This window comes from Balaenoptera musculus, chromosome 12 (assembly GCF_009873245.2).
Source record: "Balaenoptera musculus isolate JJ_BM4_2016_0621 chromosome 12, mBalMus1.pri.v3, whole genome shotgun sequence".
NCBI classification, from domain to species: Eukaryota; Metazoa; Chordata; class Mammalia; order Artiodactyla; family Balaenopteridae; genus Balaenoptera; species Balaenoptera musculus.
This window is the reverse complement of record NC_045796.1, coordinates 2,515,246-2,541,337: the sequence shown is the minus strand read 5'-3', so window position 1 is coordinate 2,541,337 and position 26,092 is coordinate 2,515,246. Positions and strand designations below refer to the sequence as shown.

The 26,092-nt window shown below is 45.3% G+C and overlaps 1 protein-coding gene and 1 pseudogene across 2 annotated transcripts in view; one reads left to right on the top strand and one right to left on the bottom strand.

Moving 5' to 3' along the window:
- CEP43 (centrosomal protein 43) overlaps window positions 1–25,266 on the top strand; it is a 71,436-nt gene extending 46,170 nt beyond the window's left edge. Inside the window, exons 15-16 of one of the 2 annotated variants that reach the window (XR_005022160.1) lie at window positions 8,218–8,376; window positions 24,522–25,266. The gene's annotated coding sequence lies outside the window, so the exon portion shown is untranslated. Of the gene's footprint in view, window positions 1–5,369; window positions 5,389–8,217; window positions 8,377–24,521 lie in introns of those variants that run through there. The other variant, XR_005022161.1, reaches the window with a different exon arrangement.
- The window catches only part of LOC118905435, a 53,051-nt pseudogene that overhangs the window by 10,855 nt on the left and 16,104 nt on the right, over window positions 1–26,092 (bottom strand).

The following is a 26,092-nucleotide window of genomic DNA, read 5'->3' as shown; positions in this document are numbered from 1 at the left end:
GATCTTCCCAGGCCAGGGCTCGAACCCGTGTCCCCTGCATTGGCAGGCAGATTCTCAACCACTGCGCCACCAGGGAAGCCTATTTTACATATTTTAAATACTGTCTTTGAAATCTGGTGTGTATTTTTGCACTTAGAGCATCTTTCAATTTGGATTTTCATCAGTTAAAGTGAAATGTAGTCCTACCAAAACAATGAAGCTGTGATTAACAGAAAAATATTTTATACTGCTTCAGCTTTTAACCTAATTGGAATGATTTTTTTTTAACAGCTTTATTGGAGTATAGTTGCTTTACAATGGTGTGTTAGTTTTTGCTTTATAACAAAGTGAATCAGCTATACATATACATATATCCCCATATCTCTTCCCTCTTGTGTCTCCCTCCCTCCCACCCTCCCTATCCCACCCCAATAATGCTTCTTGAATGGAAAGATAGAAATTATTAGCAAAGAAAGAGAAGCATCAAGAAGAACTAAATGGAAATTAGAACTGAAAATTTCTAGTTTTTTAAGGAACCTCCATACTGTTCTCCATAGTGGCTGTATCAATTTACATTCCCACCAACAGTGCAAGAGGGTTCCCTTTTCTCCACACCCTCTCCAGCATTTATTGTTTGTAGAAAACTAAAAATAGAACTACCATACGACCCAGCAATCCCACTACTGGGCATATACCCTGAGAAAACCATAATTCAAAAAGAGTCATGTACCAAAATGTTCATTGCAGCTCTATTTACAATAGCCAGGACATGGAAGCAACCTAAGTGTCCATCAACAGATGAATGGATAAAGAATATGTGGCACATATATACAATGGAATATTACTCAGCCATAAAATGGAATGAAACTGAGTTATTTGTAGTGAGGTGGATGGACCTAGAGACTGTCATACAAAGTGAAGTAAGTCAGAAAGAGAAAAACAAATACCGTATACTAACGCATATATGTGGAATCAAAAAAAAAAAAAAAGTGGTCAGAAGAACCTAGAGGCAAGACGGGAATAAAGACACAGACCTACTAGAGAATGGACTTGAGGATACGGGGAGGGGGAAGGGTAAGCTGGGACAAAGTGAGAGAGTGGCATGGACATATATACACTACCAAACGTAAAATAGATAGCTAGTGGGAAGCAGCCGCATAGCACAGGGAGATCAGCTCGGTGCTTTGTGACCACCTAGAGGGGTGGGATAGGGAGGGTGGGAGGGAGGGAGATGCAAGAGGGAAGAGATATGGGGACATATGTATATGTATAGCTGATTCACTTTGTTATAAAGCAGAAACTAACACACCATTGTAAAGCAATTATACTCCAATAAAGATGTTAAAAAAAAAGAAAAAAAACCCTGAAAATTTCAAAAAAGGAAACAAAATACTCACTGGATGGGTTCAGTAGCAGAACAAGGAAAACAGAGGAGGGAGTCAGTGAACTTGAAAACAGGTCTAGAAAATTATCTGATTTGAACAACAGAGAAAAGACCCTGAAAAAAACAAAGAACAGAGGGAACATTGGGATATTACCAAAAATGCTAACATTTATATCACTGGAATACCAGAAAGAGATGAGAAAGAGTGTACAGAAAAAATATTTGAAGAAATAACGGCTAAAAACTTTCAAGTCTGGCGAAACACATAAACTAACAGATTCAAGAACCTCAGCAACCTCCAAACAGGATAACCACCCGCCTCCACCAAATCCATATTCTAGACACATCATGATCAAACTACTGAAAACTCGACAAAGTCTTTAGAGCAGTCAAACAATGCATTACTTATAGAGGAACAAAGATTCAAATGAATGGAGATTTCTCATTAGAAACCATGCTATAGGGACTTCCCTGGTGGTGCAGTGGTTAAGAATCCGCCTGCCAGTGCAGGGGACACGGGTTCAAGCCCTGGTCCGGGAAGATCCCACATGCCGTGGAGCAACTAAGCCCGTGCGCCACAACTCCTGAGCCTGTGCTCTAGAGCCTGTGAGCCACAACTACTGAAGAAGCCTGCGCGCCTAGAGCCCGTGCTCTGCAACAAGAGAAGCCACCGCAGCTCTCTGCAACTAGAGAAAGCTGCGCACAGCAATGAAGACCCACACGGCCAAAAATAAAATAAATAAATACATTAAAAAAAAAAAAAAAGATTCTAAGTTGGTTCCTGAAGGGAAGGTGAAACTCCATGACCCTTTTTTTCATCTTCCCTCTTTTTTTGTTTTTTTAAACCTGGCAATTTACCTATAGTGCTTTTATCTGCTAAACTGTTTCAGAGTGGAATAATTTAGACATGTATAAATCCCAGTTAATAGATTTCTTAACATCAAATTTGGATAGTTTTTGTCTAAACTAAATGATTTCTTGACTCGTAGTTAAAAGTAACCATGATAGAAATCAAGTTTGATTCTCCAGTTATTGAAAGTTTGTTCCCCAGCTGAGTGCCTTGTGTCCAGAAAGAAGGGGAGAATAGAATTGGTGGGAAAACTGGCCATCAGTTAAATTGCCTTTTTCTGTCTAAAATAAAACTTCATCAGTTTATCAAAAAAGCAGTTAAATTTCTGATTTCTCCTTAAGAGTACCCGATTTGAGTACTCCCCTTAAAAGTACTCTGATTTCTGTCAGATCGGAGAGGGAGACAAAGCAGCTCTGCTCTGGCCTGGGCCTGGCCGTGGGATGGAAAGACGAAGCAGACGAGCTTTCTTCAGCTCCCTTTACAGCGTTTCTCCTCCCTGGTGTGTCCCATGGCCTTATTCCTCATGATGCAGCTGGCCAGGCACCGGATCTTTCTAGCAACCTCCCGAAAAACTTGGCTTTCTTGTAACCCACTTCTGAAACACCTTGCACCATCACGTGCGGGGAGAGCATGGGCCACATAAAGGACAGATTTTGGATTGAAATCTAATTCTGATATGCAGTACATGTATTAGGGCCAAGTTATTTAATCTCCCTCCAAGCCTCAGTTTGTGCATCTGTAAAATGGAGATAGCACCTCATTGGCATAAAGGTTGTGAATACTAAGCAAGAAAGCCGCATCCAGCACACAGTGGGTTCTCAATATTAATTCATCGTCTTCCTCCTCACCTCTGTTTTCTAAGACTTATTATTCCTAAGCAACATGTGTGGATTTTAACAAAGATCTATGGGGCCACCAGTATAAAGTCAGCATCTCCAGATGGTATGTCTTCTGTACATAGGGTGTGGGTATAGGGATAAGTCAGTATGTTGTAAGTACTCCATTTACTAAGAACATCAGGGAGTCCTGGGGTCCGATCCTGGTTTCATTGCTTCCTGGCCATGTGACTGTGGGCACGTTTCCTCTCTGCTCTCAGTTGTAATGTTTCCTCCTCGCAGGTGTGTGGAGGAAACAGCAGATGAGCCATGCAAAGTGCTTATTAGCACACTGCTGGGTGCAGAGGGAGGGACCCAGGCATGGCACCCAGAACTGAGTGCAGCTTTTCTAATACCCTCTAGGAAGTGGAGCCCACTCTCTTCAAAGGGCAAGAAAGGACTAAAATAACCCTGCTTTAGAGCCGTTGAAGTACGCCTCTTGAAGAAGTGTTCTAAGAAGTTAAGAAAATTTTAGATCATTTCTCTTTAGGGAGATCTGTGTTTACCTTGTGAGTTTTCCAAACTTGTCATTTATGATAAACCAACCAGGTCACTCAGGGTAGGCTAGATTCTGCTACGGTGGCAGCCTCATGTCTCGCCCAGATCCGTGTCCCTCCCAGGCCTGCCCCACACTGCCCTCCCTCAGGGAGGCAAGCTGGCAGGGCTCCCCCGTTTGGAGCACCACGAGAGGAGAGAGAATGTGGCTACTTGGACACCAGCACTTCAGGGGCTTGCCTGAAAGTGCGAGGGATCTCCTCCAGTCTCGATGTGTTCGCCAAGGAAACCAGCTCGGTGGGGAGCTGGAATCTGCCCTGTGCATGTGTACGGACATGAATACAGAAGCAGGGCATTTGAGCACACCAATTCCACCTCGCCCGTGAAAGGACTCTGCATTTCTGGAACGCTGCACTGGGGGATGGCAGGGTGCGTGGTCCTCTTTGATTGCCAGAGGAAAATTCCAAACAAGACCCACCATTTCACAGTTGAATTTACAGTGATTTTTAGGAATAGCTTTTTCGAGGAACTAACGATCAGGTAAAGATGGATTTGGGACCTAGAGACTTGGAGCCTGGAACCGTGATTGTATCTAAAGTGAAAAGCTGAATATCATTGCTCCTAATAGAAATTAAGTGTTCAATAATTTTTGCCACTGAGAGGCTGATAACAAAACCTCTAAGGAAAAGACAACGGGTTCATATGGACCATATTCCCATTTAAAGTGTCAGCAGGAACTTTTTTTTTTGGTGACAACTTTCATGCCGACAGATCTGTTATTAAATAAGAGCCCACGAGTTCTGTGTTACGTTGGGAACTGGTCTTTCTTAAGACGTGTGCCCAGTGTACACATCTTCAAGTAAGTGGTAACTTTAGAAGATCTCACCGGTAGCAGCAGATGTCTAGTTGGCTTTAGCATAAACTGTGTCCACTGATTGAGATGTCACTTAATATAGAAGAACACACAGCAGAAACACTCAGGGATTGTGAGTAATGGAGTGACAAGGGTACTTCCTTCTGCTGGGAGGGTAGGTTCCAAGGGTTAGGGGAAGGATTAGAAATGTGCAGACAAAACAAACTGAAATTGACGAACAATAGGCTTGTATTTTGTCCCAGGCTTATGGTAATACATTCATTTGTAGCGTGTATTAGTGTGGAAAAGTAAGTAAATGATGAACACGGGGGGAGCAACGTACCTGAAAGTGCTTAGTGTCTGGCTCAGAGTGGGTGCTTGATAGTTGCTTTAATGGGACTCCATCAGTGCCTTTGCTGTGTGTTAGCTCTGTCCTGGAAACCTGGGGAAGTCCCGGTTGCTACAGCGAGGCCCTTCACAGAAGCCTCAGTTTCAGGTCCTCAAGTTGAGACATCCTTTTAGTCAACTTGCAGAGTTTCTAATTACACATTCTTGCCCCTCCCAGGGCATATTTAGTGGTGGGAGAGCTGGGAGGGCTGCAGACCTTCTAGGAGCGCTCGGTGGGTCCTAGATCAGTGCCCGGTCTGTGTTCTGGAAACTTGCTGCCCAGCGAGTGGTCCCTGCACTGTATCAGCACTGCGTCACCCCGAGCTTGTTAGAAATGCAGGCTCTCGGGCCCACCCCAGGGCTGTGGTCCCAGTGTCCGTGCGTTCACAAGATTTCAGGGAACTTATGTGCTCCTTAAAGTTTGAGAAGCCCTAGACTCTCAGAATTAGAAATGATGGTTTTCTGGGTTCTCATTTAAGAACGGGCTGTTGCACAGCTAATCAAAGATGGCTGCTTCACAAGCCCTGAATTTTAAACTTCTGGTAGGAGGAGAAATGTCTTCTGTCTTCTTCCACACTTTGATCTCCAGTGACCACACTCGGGGCTCCTCACGGAACAGAGAGATGACACACAGCTCAGCCCGTGACAGATGACCGGAGGACAACCGTGTGAGAATGTTCTCGCCTCTGCTGCTTAGACGGGTCCGTAGGCCCCGTCCTCTCCGGCCCCCCTGGCTCTATCTTGACTTCATACCAGCCCTTGCAGCACTCTAAGTAAGCCAGCCGAGGACAGCATGCCCTCTTGAAGCAGCACGCGTAAGAGGGGGCTTCCATCGTAGGACGTGGACAGTCTTTTAACTATCTGCTTGGGGGCTTGCTTTGTTTTCTGTTGTTTCTTTCATCTTATGTATTAAGCTAATTTTTTAACTGAAGTGTAGTTGTGATATTATATGTTACAGGTGTATAATATAGTGATCCACAGTTTTTAAAGGTTATTTACTCCATTTATAGTTATAAAATATTGACTGTATTCCCCATGGTGTACAGTATACCCTTGTAGCTTATTTTGTACATAACAGTTTTTACCTCTTACTCCCCTCCCCCTATTTTGCCCCTCCCCCCTTCCCTCTCCCCACTGGTGACCATTAGTTCTCTGTATCGGTGAGTCTGCTTCTTTTTTGTTATGTTCACAAGTTTGTTGTATTTTTTAGATTCCACATATAAGTGATATCGTACAATATTTGTCTTTCTCTGTCTGACTTATTTCATTTAGCATAATACCCTCCAAGTCCATCCATGTTCCTGCAGCTGGCAGGGTTTCACTCTTTTTTATGACTGAGTAGTATTCCACTGTATATATGTACCACATCTCCTTTCTTTGATTCATAGCTTTCATCGCTGCTTCTCGTGTTTCTGGCCCTGCTCCGGAGGGTCAGCCCCTGGTTTCACCTTCTGCCCGTCCTGGGTTACAGCCTCTGCTCACTCTCGCCAGGTGACTCCAGGTGCCTCCCAGCCCCACTAAGCTTTGACCCTGGTGCATCATCTCCTCAGCCTGCTCAGGGCCCTTCTGGATTTTACCTAGACCCCAGGATGCGGGAAATTGGACACACGTTAAAATGTGAACTTCTTCTGTGAAGGGGCTGAATTTGTTTGTTGCAGCCCCTGGAATCATGCAAGTGTTTAGTATTAAATGCCGGATGTTAGACGTCCACCTCCTCTTACGACGTAGGAAGCCTCGAGAGAGACTTGTTCCCATCCTAACGACAAGGAGACTCCAGGTCATCTGTCAAATCACAGCATTTCTTAAGCCCTTCAGAGAGCTTCAGGTGCAAGACAGCTATGTGGGCCGAATTCCGAAGAGAGGGAGAGCCCCGTAGAGGAGAGCTGAGATGCATGAAGCATCCCAGGCTTGGCACGGGAAGGAGAGAGAGCTGGCTGCCTTACCACGGCAAAGAGAGCAGCTGATTGCAAAGGACCCTTAAAGGCCAGAGATGGGCTGGGAGATCAGGTTCAGACAGCGAGGCCTGGGACACAGGGACGTTCATACTTGCTTGCAGGCGCTTTTCTGCAGCCTCCCCAGGTGATCACAGGAGTGCTTGGGGGCAGGACCCTGGAGAGAGCCCACTCAGTGGCACGGTTTCCCACGAGGACTTCAGGCTCCTGGGAAACAGACACAAAACTCTGTCCTTTCCCCGTTACCCTTTTCTGCCAGGAAGCAAAAGCCTTGAGCCACTGAGAGATGACCTGTTAAATCTCTCATCCTGGGCTTCGCTGGTGGCGCAGTGGTTGAGAATCTGCCTGCCAATGCAGGGGACACGGGTTCGAGCCCTGGTCTGGGAAGATCCCACATGCCGCGGAGCAGATAGGCCCGTGAGCTACAATTACTGAGCCTGCGCGTCTGGAGCCTGTGCTCCGCAACAAGAGAGGCCACGATAGTGAGAGGCCCATGCACTGTGATGAAGAGTGGCCCCCGCTTGCCACAACTAGAGAAAGCCCTCGCACAGAAACTAAGACCCAACACAGCCATAAATTAAAAAAAAAAAAAAAAAAAAAAATCTCCCATCCAAGGACAGACAATGATCTGTTGCTGCTGGGGGCAGGACAGGAAACTTTCTCCCACCCCAGACCAACCACAAATACAGGCAGAGTGGAGCTTCCACGGGAAGGAGGGGCAGGAATACTTTGAAAACCTTATGTCAGCTGTCCCCAACCTGTTTGGCACCAGGGACCAGTTTCGTGGAAGACAATTTTTCCACAGACTGGGGGTGGGGGGTGGTTTTGGAATGATTCAAGCGCATCACATTTATTATGCACTTTATTTCTATTATTATTACATTGTAATATGTAATGAAATAATTATACAACTCACCATAATGCAGAATCAGTGGGAGCCCTGAGCTTGTCTTCACTTGCCACTCATTGATAGGGTTTGATATGAGTCTGCAAGCAATTGATTTATCATGGTCTCTGTGCAGTCACACCTCTCTGCTAATGATGATCTGTATTTGCAGCCTCTCCCCAGCACCAGCATCACCACCTCAGCTCCACCTCAGATCATCAGGCATTAGATTCTCATAAGGAGCACGCAACCTAGATCCCTCGAATGTGCAGTTTGCAGTACGATCTGTGCTCCTATGAGAATCTAATGCCACTGATCTGACAGGAGGCGGAGCTCAGGTGGTAATGCAAGCAATGGGGAGCGGCTGTAAATACAGATGAAGTTCCCTCGCTCACCCGCCGCTCACCTCCTGCTGTGCAACTTGGTTCCTAACAGGCCACGGACCGGTACCTGTCGGTGGCCCCGGGGTTGGGGACCCCTGCCTTATGTCAAGACCCAGATTCATAGGGCTTACCTAAAACTCAGGACAACAGAAAATCCCTCCTTCTACCACCAGGAGCTGAGCACGAATCGTAAACAGTAGCCGTCTATTCTGCAGGAGGGGCAGGAGCAGGAGAGAGAACCTCGGTCTGGCACAGGGATCCAGGAATGGCTGCGAGGAGGAGATGGAGCAGGAACACTGAGGAAAACCCACGAGCACATTACCCACTGTAAGGTAAGGCAGCCTGTGTGCACTGAAAGTCATGATTAAAGACCAGAAACTCTCAAGCCCAGCCCAGCTCCTGACTAGACAGACAACCTCCTCACCCCGGAACCACACATAAAATGATTTTTTATGAGCGTTAGAACTACTTACTTTGGTCTCTACTGTTTCTTTATGCATGATTTTCAGCAGTCAATCCAAAGTTGATACTTTAAAAAGCAAAGCAAAACCAAACCAAACCAAATCATTGCCAACAGATAAAGCAACCAACGGAACCAGAACTAGCGATGACCCAGATGTTGGAAGTCTAAGATAGGGACTTTAAAATAACCATGATAGGGAATTCCCTGGTTAGCCCAGCAGTTAGGACTCGGCACTTTCACTGCCGTGGGCCCAGGTTTGATCCCTGGTTGGGGAACTAAGATCCCAGAAGCTGCACAGTGCAGCCAAAAAATAAATAAATAAATAAAAATAAGATAACCATGATAAATATGTTAAATTATCTAGAGAAAAATATATATAGCATGCATGAACAGATGGGAAATTTCAACAGAGAGACAGAAACTATAAGAGACAAATAGGAATGCTACAAATTAAAAAGAAATGATATAAAACAAAGAATTCTTTTGGCAGGCTTATCAGTAGACTAGTCTCAGCTGAGGAAAGGTGAATGAACTTGCAGATAGGTCAACAGAAATTGTAAAAGGTGATACACAAAAAAGAATAAAAGACTGAAAAAAAAAACTATAACAGGGCCAACAAGAGCTCTGGGACAATATCAAATAATCTAACACATTCAGTTGGAGTCCCAGTATAATAAATAAAAGGGAAAGAATAGAGCAGAAGAAACATTTAAAGAGATAATGGCTAAGAATTTTCGAAAAATAGTGCAAGATAACAAACTCCAGATCCATGAAGTTCAGAGAACCCCGACGGTAGAAATACAAAAATAAATGACTCCTAAACTCCAAAAGCACAAAAATCTGCCTAAACATATCATAACTAAACTGTTAAAAACCAAAGACACGGAGAAAATATGGAATGCATCCGGGGGTGGGGATGGGGTTGGGGAACATTACAAAAAGAAGAAGAAAAACAATTACAATAGATTTCTTGTCAGATGGTCAGCAAACTAGAAGGTAATAGTGTGGCACCTTTAAAGTACCCAAAGGAAAAAACAATCTATTAACCCAGACTTCTGTACCCAGTCAAAATATTTTTCAAAACTGAAGGCAAAAATTAGACTTTCTCAGACAAACAAGCTGAGATAACTATGTGAACAGACCTGTGCTGCAAGAGATGTTGCAGGAAGTTCTTCAGGCTGTAGAAAATTACACCAGATGGAAATTTGGATCTATACAGAGAAATGGAGAGCACCAGCAACAATAACAATAAATATTTAAAGTATTTTTTCTTACAGCTTTTTAAAAGATTGTTGACTAAAGCAAAAATAGTAAATGGGGTTTATAACATATGTAGAAGTAGAATATATGAAAATAGTTGCACAGATGATGGGAGGGGGAGGAGTTGCAAGTATAAGGTTGTAAATGCAAACTACTAAGATATGATATTTTGAAATTTTCAAAACAAAATATGTAGGCTTAAAGTAGTAATTTCAGATCAGTCGCTAGTATCAATGAACATTGTTGTACATGGAAAAGTATAAGGTACAAGGGTCAATCTGAGACTTAAATTTTGAAGGAAACAAAAAAAAAAACTTGTTATCATTTAGTTCAGTTGTTCTTCAGTTCAGCCAACATCAGAATCATGTGGAAGAGTTGGTTTAAAAATGGAACCTTCTGGGCCCGGTGCTGCAGATCTCCCCGAGGCAAGGCCTCCTGTTTCACGTGGACGCTCCTAACGTGTGTCCTCCTGTAGCGCGTGGTGGCGACCCTCAGGGGAAGAGGCGCTGCGTCCTTGGTTATGGAGCCGAGTCAGGGTAGGCCAGACTCAGGGGTAAACGGACGTTCTAGCTGCTGAGCGACTGCAGCCTGGGCTAACGTCAAGAAAACCCCCTCCTTCTAACAAGGAGTCGTATCTTGCAGTGGTCAGCGTGGAGAAATCAGGATCCCTGGGAACAACTGGGCGTCCTTGATGAATCTAGGAACTTGGGGACCATGGAAACTGCGGGCCAGGTGTGGTCGACCACAGCAGCCTCTTGGTGTGGGCCTCCGTGTGGTTCAGAATACGAGGCTCTGGGTCATGGTGAGATCCCACTGCCCTCTTTCCTCCAGACAGAGGTCACAGATCAGCAGTGTCTCTTTTGGGACCCAGGTTGGCTTTGGGTCATGTGTGCGGCATATTCCTTGGGGCCAGGGTTGGGCAGACAAGGTTGCCATGAGTCCCTGAATCCACCATGGCTTTCGTCTGGAGGTGAAGATGAGAGCAGAAGTGGCCATTGGTGTTGGGCCGAATCACCAAGAATAGGGATCAGCCGATGAGTGGAGAAATGGGGTTGGCGGGGAGGAATTCTCATGCAGGAAGAGCTGCATCAAGGCTGGGCTCCTTGGAACGTGCTGCGTGGGCAGGACAGAGTGGGCGATTCCTTCACTGGAGGACCTCAGATGGAAGCGGGAACTGGATTTGTCCCCTTCCTTCCACTGAATAGCAGGTGAAGGATTTTCTTTTTTCCTCTTCAGAAGGGGAAGTTTTTAGGCTCTGCTAAACAATCAAATTAATGGAAACTCTGGCGTCCCCTTAATTAGCCTTGATTTCCGCCAGGTGGGAGGAAGAGGAACGGCCACCCCACCTCTTGTGGCTGTTTTGTTTTTCCCTTCTTTCTTGTTCCTCCATACCCACTTCCTCCGCTTTGGGGGTTCCTCTGTGTAAAGCACTGGCTGACACAATGGTTGTATCTGCAAACCTCACACCTGAATGAGTAATTTTCCTACTAACCTTCTAAAGAGATGGTTCCCAAAGGGCATTATCAGCCTCAGGTCTGGAGCTGTAGTTTAGCTGTTCAGTGGAAGTCTTTCACAATCTTCTGACAAGTTGGACTAACATAAAATTAGGTCTGTGTCATTCATCTCTTACGATGACTTTGGCATCACCTGTCTGTTCCCCCACCTCTTAGCTCTTCTCTTTGTAACATCCACTACCTGTCAAACGCTTCCCTATGAGGTGGCTACATCCCCCTATGTCACACACAAGGAAGCAGAGGCCCAGAGAGATGAAGTAACTTACACAGACCTCCCAGTTAATAAGCAACAGAGCCAAGCTTCAGAGGCCGATCTAATTCCAAGGTCTGTTGAGCTGTATTTCATCCTGGTCCAGTCAGGACCTCTGTCTTGGTACGTCTACCCCAGTAACCCTCCCACTCCAGTCACGTCCTCCAGTGTCCTATTGGTTATTTACTTTCATGTCCTAGGCTTGTAATCTTTGTTTAACCAAGGGGGACTTTTAAGTTTAAAAGGAAATCCAAAAGTAATGTAGCCCAGTGTGGGATTCCATCTGTGTCCCTGACATGCGTTGGTCCAATGGCCAATCTTCGTGTATTCTGTCAAACTAAGGAGCTTCATCTGACGAGACGGTTGTAGCATCTCTGTGGCCTCTGGTAAGGTGGCAAGCGAGGGCTCGAGAGCGAGGAGAAGCTGGAAGGGAAGTTGCCTGGCCCCACTGAGCTTTGAGTACGTGTCCTACATGAAGGCCGCCTACTTTTATTTCTCTTCAGGTTAAAACCTCTTCCCCTTTTGAGATGACAAATCACAAAACCGGCTTGCCCCAGATTGTGGTGAGCTCCCCCATCTATGCATCAGCGAGAGGTGGATACCTGATCAGGTCTCAAGATTGCTGCAAAAACGAGATAAGATTTTTTTTTTTTAGTACTTTTGAGATAAGCTTTTGAAAAACCCACACTCTTTAATTTTTCCATGCTGATCATACTTCACTCATTCATTCACTCAGCAAATCTTTCTGGAGCCCCTGCCGGTGGTGAGGCCCTGTTCCAGGTGACTGGGCCTGTTCCAGGCCCTGTTCCAGGAGCCAAACAGCGGGCTCCTTCTCTCTGGGGCATGCACACTCGTGGCTGCAGACAAGGGAACGACCGGTGGGACAGTGAAGCAGAAGCCAGGAATGGGGCTGGAGCCGAGCGACTGCCCGCCAGTGGTCAGGGAGGGAAGAGCCTTGGAGCAGACACCTAAGGAAGGGAGGGGCCCCCCGAGGTTGTCTGGGGGAGGCGTTCTCGGCAGAGAAAGCAGAGAAATCCCAAGGACGAAGGCCCTGAATCAGGAATGTGCTGAGCAAACTCGAGGAAAAGCCCGGATGCCAGGGTCCCGGGCGTTAACAATGGAGGGGGTGGGAGATAAAGCAGGGAGGGCGAGAGCATGGGGTGGGGGTCCTGTGTTAGGGTGCCCTGTAGGTTATGGTTAAGGTGCAGACGTATACTGGGGGCACCCTGGAGGATTTCGAACAGAATACAGACATGACTTGAATAACTGTAAAAGTCCCACAGGTCTGTCACGTGGAGAACAGAGCTCAGAGGTTAGGAGTGGGCAGGGGACCACTTGGAAGGTGAAAGCGCCGGTCCAGGTGGTTGTCAGGGAAGGAGTGAGAAGCTGAGGGATTTGGGGTACAGGATTTATGTTACATCCCGAGGAGACAGCCAAGGGGATTGGCTGATGTGCTTGGTGGGGAGCAAGAGAGACTTTGGGCGCCCCCAAGGCCATAGCCTGCGCCACCGGGGTTGAAGGGGTTTGGTTGCCTGTTGCTGAAATGAGCTTGTGGACAAGCAAGTTTAGGGAAGGAAAGCTGAGTTTGGTTTTAGACAGGAGATATTTGAGATTCTTCTGAACGTTCTGAGTAGGGATCCTGATGTCTGGAGTTCCAGAGAGGAGTCTGGCCTGTAGACACAGTTTGGGGGTTGTAGTCAGTTGAATAGTGTCTCCCCCAGATTCATGTACACCTGGAACCTCAGAATGTGACCTGATCTGGAAATAGTCTCTGCAGATGTAATTAAGCTAAGCTAAGGGAGGGGACACAGAGACGCGGAGAGGAAGGGGATGTGAAGGTCGGGCAGGGACGGGAGTGATGTGTCTGCAGAGCAAGGCGCCCCACGGGCTGCAGGCCCCTCCCACAGCCAGGAGGGGCCCCGGGGTGGTCTCTCCGTCAGACTTCCAGGAGGGACCAGCCCTGACCCTGGACCTCTGGCCTCCGCAGCCGTGAGAGGTTACATTCCTGTTGTTTTAAGCCATCAGGTTTGTGGAACTTTGTGAAAACATCCCCAGGAAACTAATACAGGGTTTCAGGGTAGAGACAGTGTTGAAGTGAGGTCCAGGTGAGGTCGCAGAGGGCCCGGCCCAGGGAAGCCTGATGTCCAGGGAGAGAAGGTGAGGAGGGCCCAGCAGAGGAGCCTGACGAATCTCTTTTCTTTCATCATTCCAACAGAATTTAGAACTAGTAATAGTGGAAAACAGTCGGGCGAGATTGGGGGCAAGTCTGCAAAGTTGCTCTGGCAGAGGCTCCTGCTACGGGAATGAGGCTGTGCTGAGCTGACAGGTGTTGAATCTCACTCCTACCCCTGGGCCCAGTCCTGGAAATCGGCCTACATGCATCTTTACCTGCTTGGGAGGGGTGTCACGTGTTTTAAAAAGTCAACTTTGTTGAGATATAATTTACATACAACAAAAAAGCGTTCATTTTCAGGATTGTTTCAGTGAGTTTCCACAAATTTATACCAGCGCAACTACAACCACAGTCAAAACAGGAAATATCCCCACCACCCTCGAAGGTTCTCTGGGCTCCTCTCCTGTCAGTCTCTGCCCCTCCCTGCTCCACACGACGCTGAGGCTTTTCTGTCCCTGTACATTAGCTGTTTCCCCCTAGATTCCGTGTCATTGTGTCATGCAGGGGGTCCTCCTCTGGGGGGCCTGCTGCTCTCCGAGTCTCCCGTGGGCGCCCTGGCATCCAGGGTGTCCTGGGCCTGGAGGCGCTGGCGCGTCTCTTCCCAGTCCTGCGTTCAGTGACATCAGCTTGGTTGCTGGACGTCGGCCAGAGTGGGGGCAACATTTGCTCCACAGGAATTGGCAGGCCTGCCCATCAGGGCTCCTTCTCTCCTGGGGAGCCAGCTGATAAACATCTACGAGTCCACCACCGTCCTGTCTGTTCACAGAGTTACTTCCTGATCACCGTTGGGCCCCGTTGGCAGGAAACCCAGCATCTACGCTGCTCCCGTCTCCTGGCCCTGCTCCCACCTCAATCCCCCAAGAATCCTGAGGGCTTGTCCTTGAGGGCCTGTCCCGCTCGCAGAGGCACGGCTGAGGGAGGAGTGGGACCTCTGATGCGTCCCCTCGCTGGAACAGGCGGGGGGCGTTTTCCGTTGTCGCAGCTTCCGCGACTCGGAGAACAGGCATCGTGGCGGGGGACGAGTGCTCCCCTGCTGTGCTAGGTCTAGCGCGTCGCACAGGCCAGAGGGGTTGTCACAGGCAGCTGATGGCACCGCTGAGCGCGGGTGCCTTCTGAGCTCGCGCAGGCTTGACTTTATTCCCGGTGCGCTCAGCTCCCCGCTGCGGGGACAGAGGAGCCTCGGACCCATCTTGTGGAGGCGCGTTGGGTCCTGGTCACCAGGCAACGCCTCCTTTCTTCACGGCTTCTTTCCCCAGGAGCTCTGGATGCTCTTCTGGCCAGTGGACTTCAGCGGAGACCACCCCCATCATCGGAAACTTTAGTACTGCTGAACCTAAGCAGGAAAGATTTCTTTTCTGCTAGAGGCGCCCCGGCCCTGAGGCGGCTTCGTGCACCTTCCCCCCAGAGCTTCACAGTTTTGCACACTCAGAGTCCAAGGCAGCCTTGCGGAGCCAGCCGCAGAGGGTCTCATGGCAGCTGGCCGCCGCGGCCTGCGCCATCCACAGTTACGTAACAGCTTCCGAGAACCAAGGAGATCTGTTCCAGGGCTTCCTACTGTTTCTGCTGAGGAAGAACGGAGACTGTCCCCCTTGAAGTGAAAGCTCCTCCAGCATAGCCGCTGTTGTCACCTGTGTCTCCACAGCAGCTCCCACCGTGAATTCCTCCAAGGTTCACGATTATCTTGTGTCTGTAAAGAAACAGCAACAATTCAGTGCGATGCTTTTTCTCTCGACACAGACCCCTACACCAGCCACAGGAGAACGATGGGTCTCCCAAGACCCCAGCATGCAAGGGCGTTGCCTCTGGGGCTGCGGTCAGATGGTCCGGGGACCGTGTGAGCTGCACGGGTCAGTAGCCACAGCCTGTCTCACTTCCAGTTTATCTGTGGTCTCACGTGACCTAAGTCACTTGAGCATCTGTACTTTGTCACCCTTCTGTATCACAAAACGGTGTCCTGGACACCTCGTAACTCGGGGCTGCTTTTGACACCAGTCGTCGGTCTCTGGTTGGAGCACTTTGTGAGTCTGAATGTGTCTGTGAGCACAAAGCACGCTCAGACGCATCCCTACAAATCAAACAGCCACGACCGTACAGCCGGCTTCTAGAACTGGGAGCTGAAGACCCCTCGGACGGCAGCTCCGGGGCCCACACAGGGGAGGGATTCCCTTTACATGGCCTCCAGCTTCAGAGCTCACTTGAGGCTGGTGAGGTGTCAGACAGTAAAGATTCTTTTCATCTGTTAGAAAGTTCTCCTTTGGGGGAGCCGGTATCTACCGAAACTTCCCTTATTCTACTTCCGTCTTTGCATCTAGCACAGTTCCTGACATAGAATTAACCTTCAGAAATTATTAGGGGAACTGAGAACAAGACTCTTCCTTCCACAGGCCTGCTCTTGACCATTTGAAGATAGCTCTCAGGTCGTCCCTGATCGTCTCATTTTGGAAGCAAACACATATAGTTCCTGTAATTCTTCGCAAAGGGGCACAGCCCCAAGTGCTCGGCCGTCCAGGCTGCATTCCTGAGTGCAGCTCCCATCACTTCTAAGATGTGGTACCCAGGCCGGAAGGAGTGATCCATTTGTCTGCTCAGCACAGACGCCTGCAGTGCACCACCTGAGCTGGGCTGATGGCACCAGTGGCCCCAACGGGCTCCCGCACCCCATCCTCTGTGACGTGGTCTCACACATCTCCCATCAGAAGGCAGACTCAGCTTCCCAGCCAGTGAACCTGCCTTGGCCTGAGACCTGCTTTGGTCAGCGGGATGCGGCAAAGGGATGGAGTCCAGCTCTGAGTCTAGTCCACATGTTTACAATTTTCTTACCTCCTCTTAGAAATCCCCCTCATCACAGGAGAGGCTTGGGCTACCCTGGGAAGGATGAGAGAACACATGGGGCACAGACTGGCCAGCGGTGACTGACCTCTTGGCTGAGCACAGGTGCACGAGCAGGCCAGTCACATCGGCTCTCTGGCCCAATCAGTATAACCACCTAGCTTACCTGTAGGCTCGTGAGCAATAATAAAGGGTTAGTGTTGCATCCCATTAAGGTCTCAGGGTTGTTTTTCATGCAGTGTTATTTTGGCAATAGATAATTGATACATCATATAACTAGTGCCACCCAAGATTGGATTATCTATTGTAGTGGCTTACATCAAACTTGTGATCAGTTACCTTTATCTGATAATTTTTACATATATCAGTTTCTTTTTTAAAAAATTAATTAATTAATGAATGAATTAATTAATTTTTGGCTGTGTTGGGTCTTCGTTGCGGCGCGTGGCTTTCTCTAGTTGCGGCGAGCGGGGGCTACTCTTCGTTGTGGTGCGCCGGCTTCTCATTACAGTGGCTTCTCTTGTTGCGGACCATGGGCTCTAGGCATGTTGGGCTTCAGTTGTTGTGGCTCTCGGGCTCAGTAGCTGTGGCTCGTGGGCTCTAGAGTGCAGGCTCAGTAGTTGTGGCGCACGGGCTTAGTTGCTCCGCGGCATGTGGGATATTCCCGGACCAGGGCTCAAACCCGTGTCCCCTGCATTGGCAGGCGGATTCTTAACCACTGCGCCACCAGGGAAGCCCCATATGTCAGTTTCTTGACCTGTGCTGTTCAATATGGTGGCTACCAGCCACGTGTGGCAGTGGAACATTTGAAGTGTGGTGAGTCTGAATTGAGATGTGCTCTAAATATCACACGCACATCTGATTTTGAAGACTTAGTACAAAAATGGTAAAATATCCCATGGATATTTTTTATACTGATTGCATATTGAAATGATTATATTTTGGATACACTGAGTTAAAATTTTTGAAGATTGCTTTTCCCAGTTTGTTTTGACCTTTTTAAATGTGACTACTAGGAAAATTTAAATTACATATGTGACTCACATCATGTCTCTGCTGGGTGCCATTCAAGACAGTGTCCTTCTAGCCCACGTTTATAATTTTCTTATCTCTGTGTCTTATTGCTTTCACCTCAGAATTCCAACCACATGAAATAATGTAGAATCTTGAGCATTATCTATACTATTAGTTATCCATCTCAAATCTTATAATTCAGCAAATTTGATAAGCATTCTTTTCCTACTTGTATCCAAGTCATTGATTTAAAATAATTCTGATGACCACAAGATCAATATAACCCCATAGCATTTCACCAATGAATTATTTCCATACTGAAAAAATGATCTACCATTTCTGGTTGTAATTCAGTCTGCTAAGAATCTGCCTAAGAGTAATGTTATTCAGCCTACATTTTACCAGTTTATTCAGAAGGAATTTTAAACGTTTTTCTAAAATCAAGGTATATTTGACAAAATCAAGATGTGCAAGAGGTAAAGTCAAAGTCTTCAGTGTGGGAGGTGTTTCCTGATGCACCAACACACTAACACGTCAAGAAGGACAAGGCAGGAGCCAGTAAAGGTGGTGACTTCGGAGGCTCCTGAGCTCCCGTGCTCTCAGAGACATGCCAGATACACAGCCACACAGGGAGCAGTTCCCTCTGAAAGAGGGACAGGGACTAGCTGAGTGACTCCTGTTCTTCAGGTGAATGAGAAAATACCCGCTTCTCGTTCTGTAGGAAAGACGAAGACACACTCTCGCCGTCCCCGGCACAGTGCCACACAATCCGGAGGGAACCCCCAAATCCCAGCTTTCCCCTGAGGAGCATCAAGGGGCTGGCTGCCACTTTTCCTGGAGGACCCTTCTCATGCCTTCTCCCTTCATCCCGCTCCAGCAATAAAACCAAATCGCCAGTGTCTCCCTGAAGGGCGGATGTACCCACATGTGTACAGACAGAGTGACAGGATGGATACAAAAATAAGACCCAACTATATGTTGCCTACTAAAGACTCATCTCAGTTTTAAGGACAGGAGTAGATTGAAAGTGGAGGGATGGAAAAAGATATTACATGCAAATGAAAATTTAAAAAGCAAAGGGTTTTATGTATACTTATATCCTTTATGCATATCAGACAAAATAGACATTAAGCCAAAGACTGCAATGAGACAAAGAAGGTCATTATATAACGATAAAGGGGTCAATTCATCAAGAGGATATAACAATTGGAAATATTTATGCATCCAACATTGGAGCGCCTAAATATATAAAGCAAATTTGAACAGATCTGAAAGGAGAGATAGACAGCAATACAATAATAGCATACTATACAATACAATAATACCTCACTTGTAACAATAAAGAGATCATCCAGACAGAAAATCAACAAAGAAACATTGCACTTAAACTACACATTACACCTAGTGGAGCCAAATAACATACATAGAACATTCCATCCAACAGCAGCAGAATACACATTCTTCTCAAGTGCACATGGAACATTCTCCAGGAGAGGTCACATGTCAGGCCACAGAGTAAGTCAATAAATTAAGAAGATTGAAATCATTTCAAGCATCTTTTCCAACCATAATGAAATGAAACTATAAATCAATTATAAGAAGAAAACTGGAAAATTCACGAATATGTGGAGATTAAACAACAAGCTACTGAACAACAAATGGGTCAAAGAAAAAATAAAAAAGAAATTTAAAAGTATCTTGAGACAAATGAAAATGAAAACACAACATTCTAAAACTTCTGTGATGCAGCAAAAGTAGTTCAAAGAGGGAAGTTTATAGCAATAAACATGTACATTAAGAAAAAAGAAAGATCTCAAATGAACAACTAACTTTACACCTCAAAGAACTTTACACCTCAAGGAACTTGAAAAAGCAGAATAAACTTAGCCCAAATTTAGTAGAAGGAAGGAAATAACAAAGGTCAGAGCAGACCCAAATTAAATAGAGACTACAAAGACAATAGGAAAGGTCAATGAAACTAAGAGCTGGGTTTTTGAAAAGATAAACCCAATAGACAAATCTTTAGCTAGACTTACCAAGAAAAAGAGAGACAGCTCTCAAATAAAATTAGAAAGAGAACACATCACAACTGATACCACAGAAATACAAAAGATCATAAGATACTACTATGAATATTCTACACCAAAAACACTGGACTACCTGAAAGAAGTTGATAAATTCCTAGAAACATACAACCTACCAAGATTGAATCCTGAAGAAATAGAAAATCTGACTAAATCAATTACTAGTAAGGAGATTGAACCAATAATCAAAAATCTCCCAAAAAAACAAAAGCCCAGGACCAGATGGCTTCAATGATGAATTCTACCAAACATTCAAAGAATAATTAATACCAATCCCCCTCAAACTCTTCCAAAAAATAGAGCAGGAGGAAATACTTCCAAACTGATTTTATGAGGACAGCATTACCTTGATACCAAAACCAGAAAAAAGCATCACAAGAAAAGAAATTACAGTCCAGTATCTCTGATGAACATATAGGCAAAAATCCTTGATAAAATGTAAGCAAACTAATTTAAACAATACATTGAATGGATTACACACCAGGATCAAGTGGGATTTTTCCAGGAGGGCAACAATGGCTCAACATGGACAGGTTAATTAATGTGATTCACCACATTATAAAAATGAATGATAAAAATTGTATCATCATCTCAATAGATGTAGAAAAAAACTCTGGCAAAATTCAGCATTCTTTTATGACAAAACTTCTCAACAAACTGGGTATAGAGGGAATGTATCTAAACATAATAAAGTCCAGGTATGAAAAGCTTACAGCTAACATCATACTCAATGGTGAAACACTGAAAGTTTTATCGCAAGATCAGGAACAAGACAAGGATGTCTGTTCTCACCATTTTTATTCAACACAGTACTGGAAGCCCTAGTTAGAGCAATTAGGCAAGAAAAAGAAATAAAGACATCCAAATCGGAAAAGAAGTAAATTGTTTCTATTTGCAGATGACATGGTATTATACATAGACAACCTACAAGGCTCTACAGAAAAAAAAAAAAGGTTAGAACTAAAAATTATTTCAGTACAGTTGCAGGATACAAAATCAATATAAAAAAATCAATTGCATTTTTATACCCCACAATTAATGATCAGAACAAAAAATTGGGAAAACAATTCCATCAAAAAGAATAAAATGCTTAGGAATAAATTTAACCAAGGAGGTGAAATATCTGTGCACTGAAAACCATAAAACATTGATGAAAGAAATCAAAGAGGATACAAATAAATGGAAAGATATTCTGTGCTCATGGACTGGAAGAATTAATATTGTTAAAATATTCATTTATCCAAAGAGATCTTCAGATTCAATATAATTTCTGTCAAAATTCCAGTGGCAATATTCACAGAAATAGAAAAAAATAATCCTAAAATTTGTACAGAACCACTAGGGACTCAAAGGAATCAAAGCAATCTTGAGAAAGAAGAACAAAGCTAGAGGCATCATGCTTCCTGATTTCAAACTCTATTACAAAGCTCTGCTCATCAAAACAGCATGGTATTGGCATAAAAACAACCACATAGATCAATAAAACAGAATAGAGAGCCCAGAATAAACACACACATATATGGTCAATTCATTTTCCACAAAAGAGCCAAGAATATATAATGGGGAACGGACAGCCTTTTTAATAAATTATGTTGGAAAAACTGGACAGCCACTTGCAAAAGAATGACACTGGACCCCTATCGTACACCTTACACAAAAATCAACTCAAAATTGATTAAAGACTTGAACATAAGACCTAAAACTGTAAAATTCCTAGAAGAAAATATAGGCAGTAGACTTCTTGACATTGGTCTTGGTGATGATTTTTTGCATTTGGCGTCAAACGTAAAGACAACAAAAGCAAAAATAAGCAAGGGAACTACATTAAACTAACAAGCTTCTGCACAGCAAAGGAAACCATTAACAAAATGAAAAGGCAATCTACTGAGTGGGAGAAAATATTTGCAAACCATATATCTGATAAGGGGCTAATAGCCAAAATATACAAGGAACTCGTACAACTCAATAGCAATAAGCAAACAAACAAACCCAATTAAAAATGGACAAAGGACATAAATAGATGTTTTTCCAAAGAAGACATATAAATGGCCAACGGGTACATAAAAATGTGCTCAACATTACTAATCATCAGGGAAATGCAAATCAAATTCTCAATGAGCTATCACCTCACACTTGTTAGGATGTCTGCTATCAAAAAGACAAGAGATAAATGCCAGTGAGGATGTGGAGATAAAGGACCCTTGCCCGCTGTTGGAATGTCAACTGGTACAGCCACTATGGAAATCAATGTGGAGGTTCCTCAAGTAACTAAAAATAGAACTACCATATGATTAAGAATCCTACTTTTGGGTATATATCCAAAGGAAACTAAGTCACTATCTCGAAGAGATATCCCTCCTCCCATGTTCATAGCAGCATTATTGACAATAGTCAAGATATGGAAACAACTTAAGGGTCTATCGACAGATGGATGAAGAAGATGTGGCACCTTATATACAATAGAGTCTTGCTCAGCCGTAAAAAAAGGAAATCTTATCATTTGCAGCAACATGGATGAACCTGGAAGGCATTATGCTAAGTGACATAATCCGCACAGAAAAAGACAAGTACCACATGGTATCACTTACATGTGGAATCTAAAAGAAAAAAAAGTCAAACTCATAGAAACAGAGAGTAGAAAAGTGGCTGCCAGGGCTGAGGGTGGGGAAAATAGGGAGAGGCTGGTAAAGGTTGCTAACTTTCAGTCTTAAGATGACTAATGTCTGAGGATCTAATGTATAACATGGTGATTATAGTTGATACCACTGTATGTATAATTGAAATTTGCTAAGAGAGTAGAACTTAAATGTTCTCTCACACACACACAAAAGTTAATTATGTGAGATGATGGATGCATTAATTAACTCAATGAGGGGGAAATCCTTTCACATGTATACATATGCCAGATCATCGCATTGCACACTTTAAATATCTTACAATTTCATTTGTCTATCACACCTCAGTAAAGCTGGAAAAAATAAATGAAGTTGCTTTGTGATGATGTGCTCATAGTGTTTACCACACTCTTCTAAATGCTCACAGAAATATTTATGAAGCAATATGTTCTAAAATATTTCTGCGGTGCCAAGTCTAGTCTTTAGTGATGTTTTTTCCCCCCGCTTCCCCACCCCTTCCTTTTTGGGCATCAGGACACTGGTCATCTGCAGTTCCATGGGCATCCTTCCCCCTCTCCATCCTTCTCAGGTGTTAGAGGCCATGAGCCTCTGCACGAAACTCACTCAGACCATGCAGAATCTGAAGAATCATCACTGAAATGTCTTAATCAAGGGAATTCTGTGTATCCATTCCTAGCCTAAAATAAAAAGTTATGTTCAAAATCAAAACTACAATGAGGTACCACCTCACACCAGTCAGAATGGCCCTCAACAAAAAGTCTACAAACAATAAATGCTGGAGAGGGTGTGGAGAAAAGGGAACCCTCCTACACTGTTGGTGGGAATGTAAACTGGTGCAGCCACTATGAAGAACAGTATGGAGGTTCCTTAAAAACTAAAAATAGAGCTACCGTATGACCCAGCAATCCCACTCCTGGGAGTATATCTGGAAAAGATGAAAACTCTAATTTGAAAGATAGATGCACCCGAATGTTCATCACAGCACTATTTACAATAACTAAGTCATAGAAGCAAACTAAATGTCCATCAACAGATTAATGGATAAAAAAGATGTGGTATATGTACACAATGGAATATTACTCAGCCATAAAAAAGAATGAAATCATGCCATTTGCAGCAACATGGATGGGCCTAGAGATGATCATACTAAATGAAGTAAGTCAGACAGTGAAAGACAAATATCACATGATATCACATATGTGGAACCTAAAAAATGGTACAAATGAACCTATTTACAAAACAGAAAGAGACTCACAGACATAGAAAACAAACTTATGGTTACCAAAGGGGAAAGGTGGGGGGTGGGATCAATTGGGAATTTGAGATTAACAGATACACAGTACTATATTTAAAATAGATAACCAACAAGGACCTACTGTCTAGCACAGGGAACTCTACTCAATACCTTGTAATAACCTATCATGGAAAAGAATCTGAAAAAGAATATATACACACACACATACATATAACTGAATCACTTTGCTGTACACCTGAAGCATTGTAAATCAACTATACTTCAATTTTAAAAAAAGAAGAAAAAGAAAAAAACCTTTTATAAGTTATGTTCATGGAAGCAAGCTCAGTTTTTCACTTAAAAAGTGGAAAAAGTTTCACTTGGAAGTTTGATGCAGTTCAATACCTTTGCTAATACCTTCTATTTGATTTTTCTCATATATGAGATGTTCTTATATATAAAGGACATGTGACAGATTTTTACTAGGGTCTCCACAGCTCCCCTGTTGGGCCCAGAGCGCCTCGTACAAGATTAGGGCTCTGCAGGCCCTGGCCGGGGATAACTGGGGGGGCCCTGCTCCCATCCCTCCGCCCCCCGACCCCGAGGCCTGGAGTACTGGGCTCTCTCCTCACACACCTCGGTGGGAAATTCTTCCTCACCCTCCAGCTCCCAACTCAAGGAAGCTGTCTGATCCCCATCCGAGTGCAACCTTTAGATGCTCTTGAAGAACCCTTGCTTCTCCAGACCTTCCGCGGTGGGCTGAGTGACCTGCGTGTGGGCTGCGCGTTACCGTCTTCCCGCTGGTCCGCCAGCCCGTTAGGGCCGGGCCTGCGTCTCTGGTCACCGCCGTCGCATGGGTGCTCGGCCTTCGCGCTCCCCCAGCGGGGGCTGGCGTCTACCCACGCGACACTGTGCGCCCTCCTTGCCCCTCAGGTTCTAAGTTCAGTGGTCACTTCTGCTAATTCTTCCTTCAGAATGCTTCTCCTATGTTTCCCGTTTTCTCTTTCCTTCCCCTCATAGCCTGTGTAGGGGGGAAGACCTTCTCCTCCCCCCGCCCCGCTACCCCCCTGGTTCTCCTGCCAGGACCCTGCAAACTGGACCGACCGCAGACAGGCCACCAAGAGAGAGACAGACAGACGTGCGGTGACGTGGCATCACACCTACACACGGCGCACCCAGAGATGAGTTACTCACAGGCGTGGTCGGAACGGGGGCCTGTGCACCATCTCGGGCTCAGCTGAGGAAGGGGGCTTGGGCTTGGGCGGGGAGGGGTGTCAACAGGGCCTGTGTAGTGAGGTTCACCGCAGATCCAAGTCCCAGCTTCCTCTTCAATGAGAATCGTTGAGAGGGCTCTTCTTCCCCCTACGGCAGAGGGAGACCTGTTACAAATGGAAATTTCCTTTACAAAAGGGGAACTTCTGCCGTAGTTTTAGAGCTTTTCCTGTGTCTGCTGGTACTCAAGAGCCTTTAGCTCAAAATAATCCATACAGCGAAGAGGCACATTTGGAGGGCATGTCCCGCACCCCTCGCCCACAAGTCCAGACCAACACACGAGCCTGTTGAACCTAACTTTTCTCCCTGCATCCGTTTCTCCCAACCCAGCTGATCACCAGCCTCTGTCAGAAGGACGTCCCCGTGCACGGCGGCGCTCAGCCTGCTGGCCTCCAGGTAGCGGTCAGATTCCTGACGCAGGCCGTCTCCTCATCCACAGCTGGGCCCACCAGGCCTTCCTTCTGTCTCCACCTCTGCGGCGTGTTGGCTGGCTATTCAGCACCACTGGCTGTGTGTTGTTCTGTATGGTTTTTTGGGTTTTGTTTTGATATAAAACATTTATTGTTTCACTAGTTTTTTTTAATCTGTTTTTAAACAAATTTTTATTTTATATTGGAATGTATTTGACTAACAACTTTGTGTTAGTTTCAGGTATACAGCAAAGTGATCCAGTTATACATATACATGTGTCTATTCTTTTTCAAGTTCTTTTCCCATTTAGGTTATTACAGAATATTGCGTAGAGTTCCCTGTGCTATACAGTAGGTCCTTGTTGGTTATCTGTTTTAAATAGAGCAGTGTGTATATGTCAATCCTTAAAAAACTAAAAATAGAGCTACTGTATGGTCCAGCAATCCCACTCCTGGGCATCTATCCAGAGAAAACCATGGTTCAAAAGGATACATGCACCCCAATGTTCATTGCAGCACTATTCACAATAGCCAAGACATGGAAACAACCTAAGTGTCCATCGACAGAGGTGGGGTTTTTAAAGATGCTCTGGGAAGTTATTCTCATGGGACCAATACAACCCAAGACATTTTGACATGGCACAGAACCCCACTGACTGCGTTTCCACCCTTGAACAATCGCCCAGTACCATACAGGACAGAATTCTCTCCCTCTCATTCATCCTATTCCTGTCCCTAAACCCCAGATCTCCTCGACGCTGCTCTGGGCAGGAGGTTCAGGGGCAGGTAAGACGTCAGCCGTTTATTGTTTTAACCCCTTGAAGTGAGTTTCCTAATATGGACGAACACAATGGTCCCCCCACATCAAACACCGCTCGAAAAGCCCACATCAAACCTCCTTATCCTGTC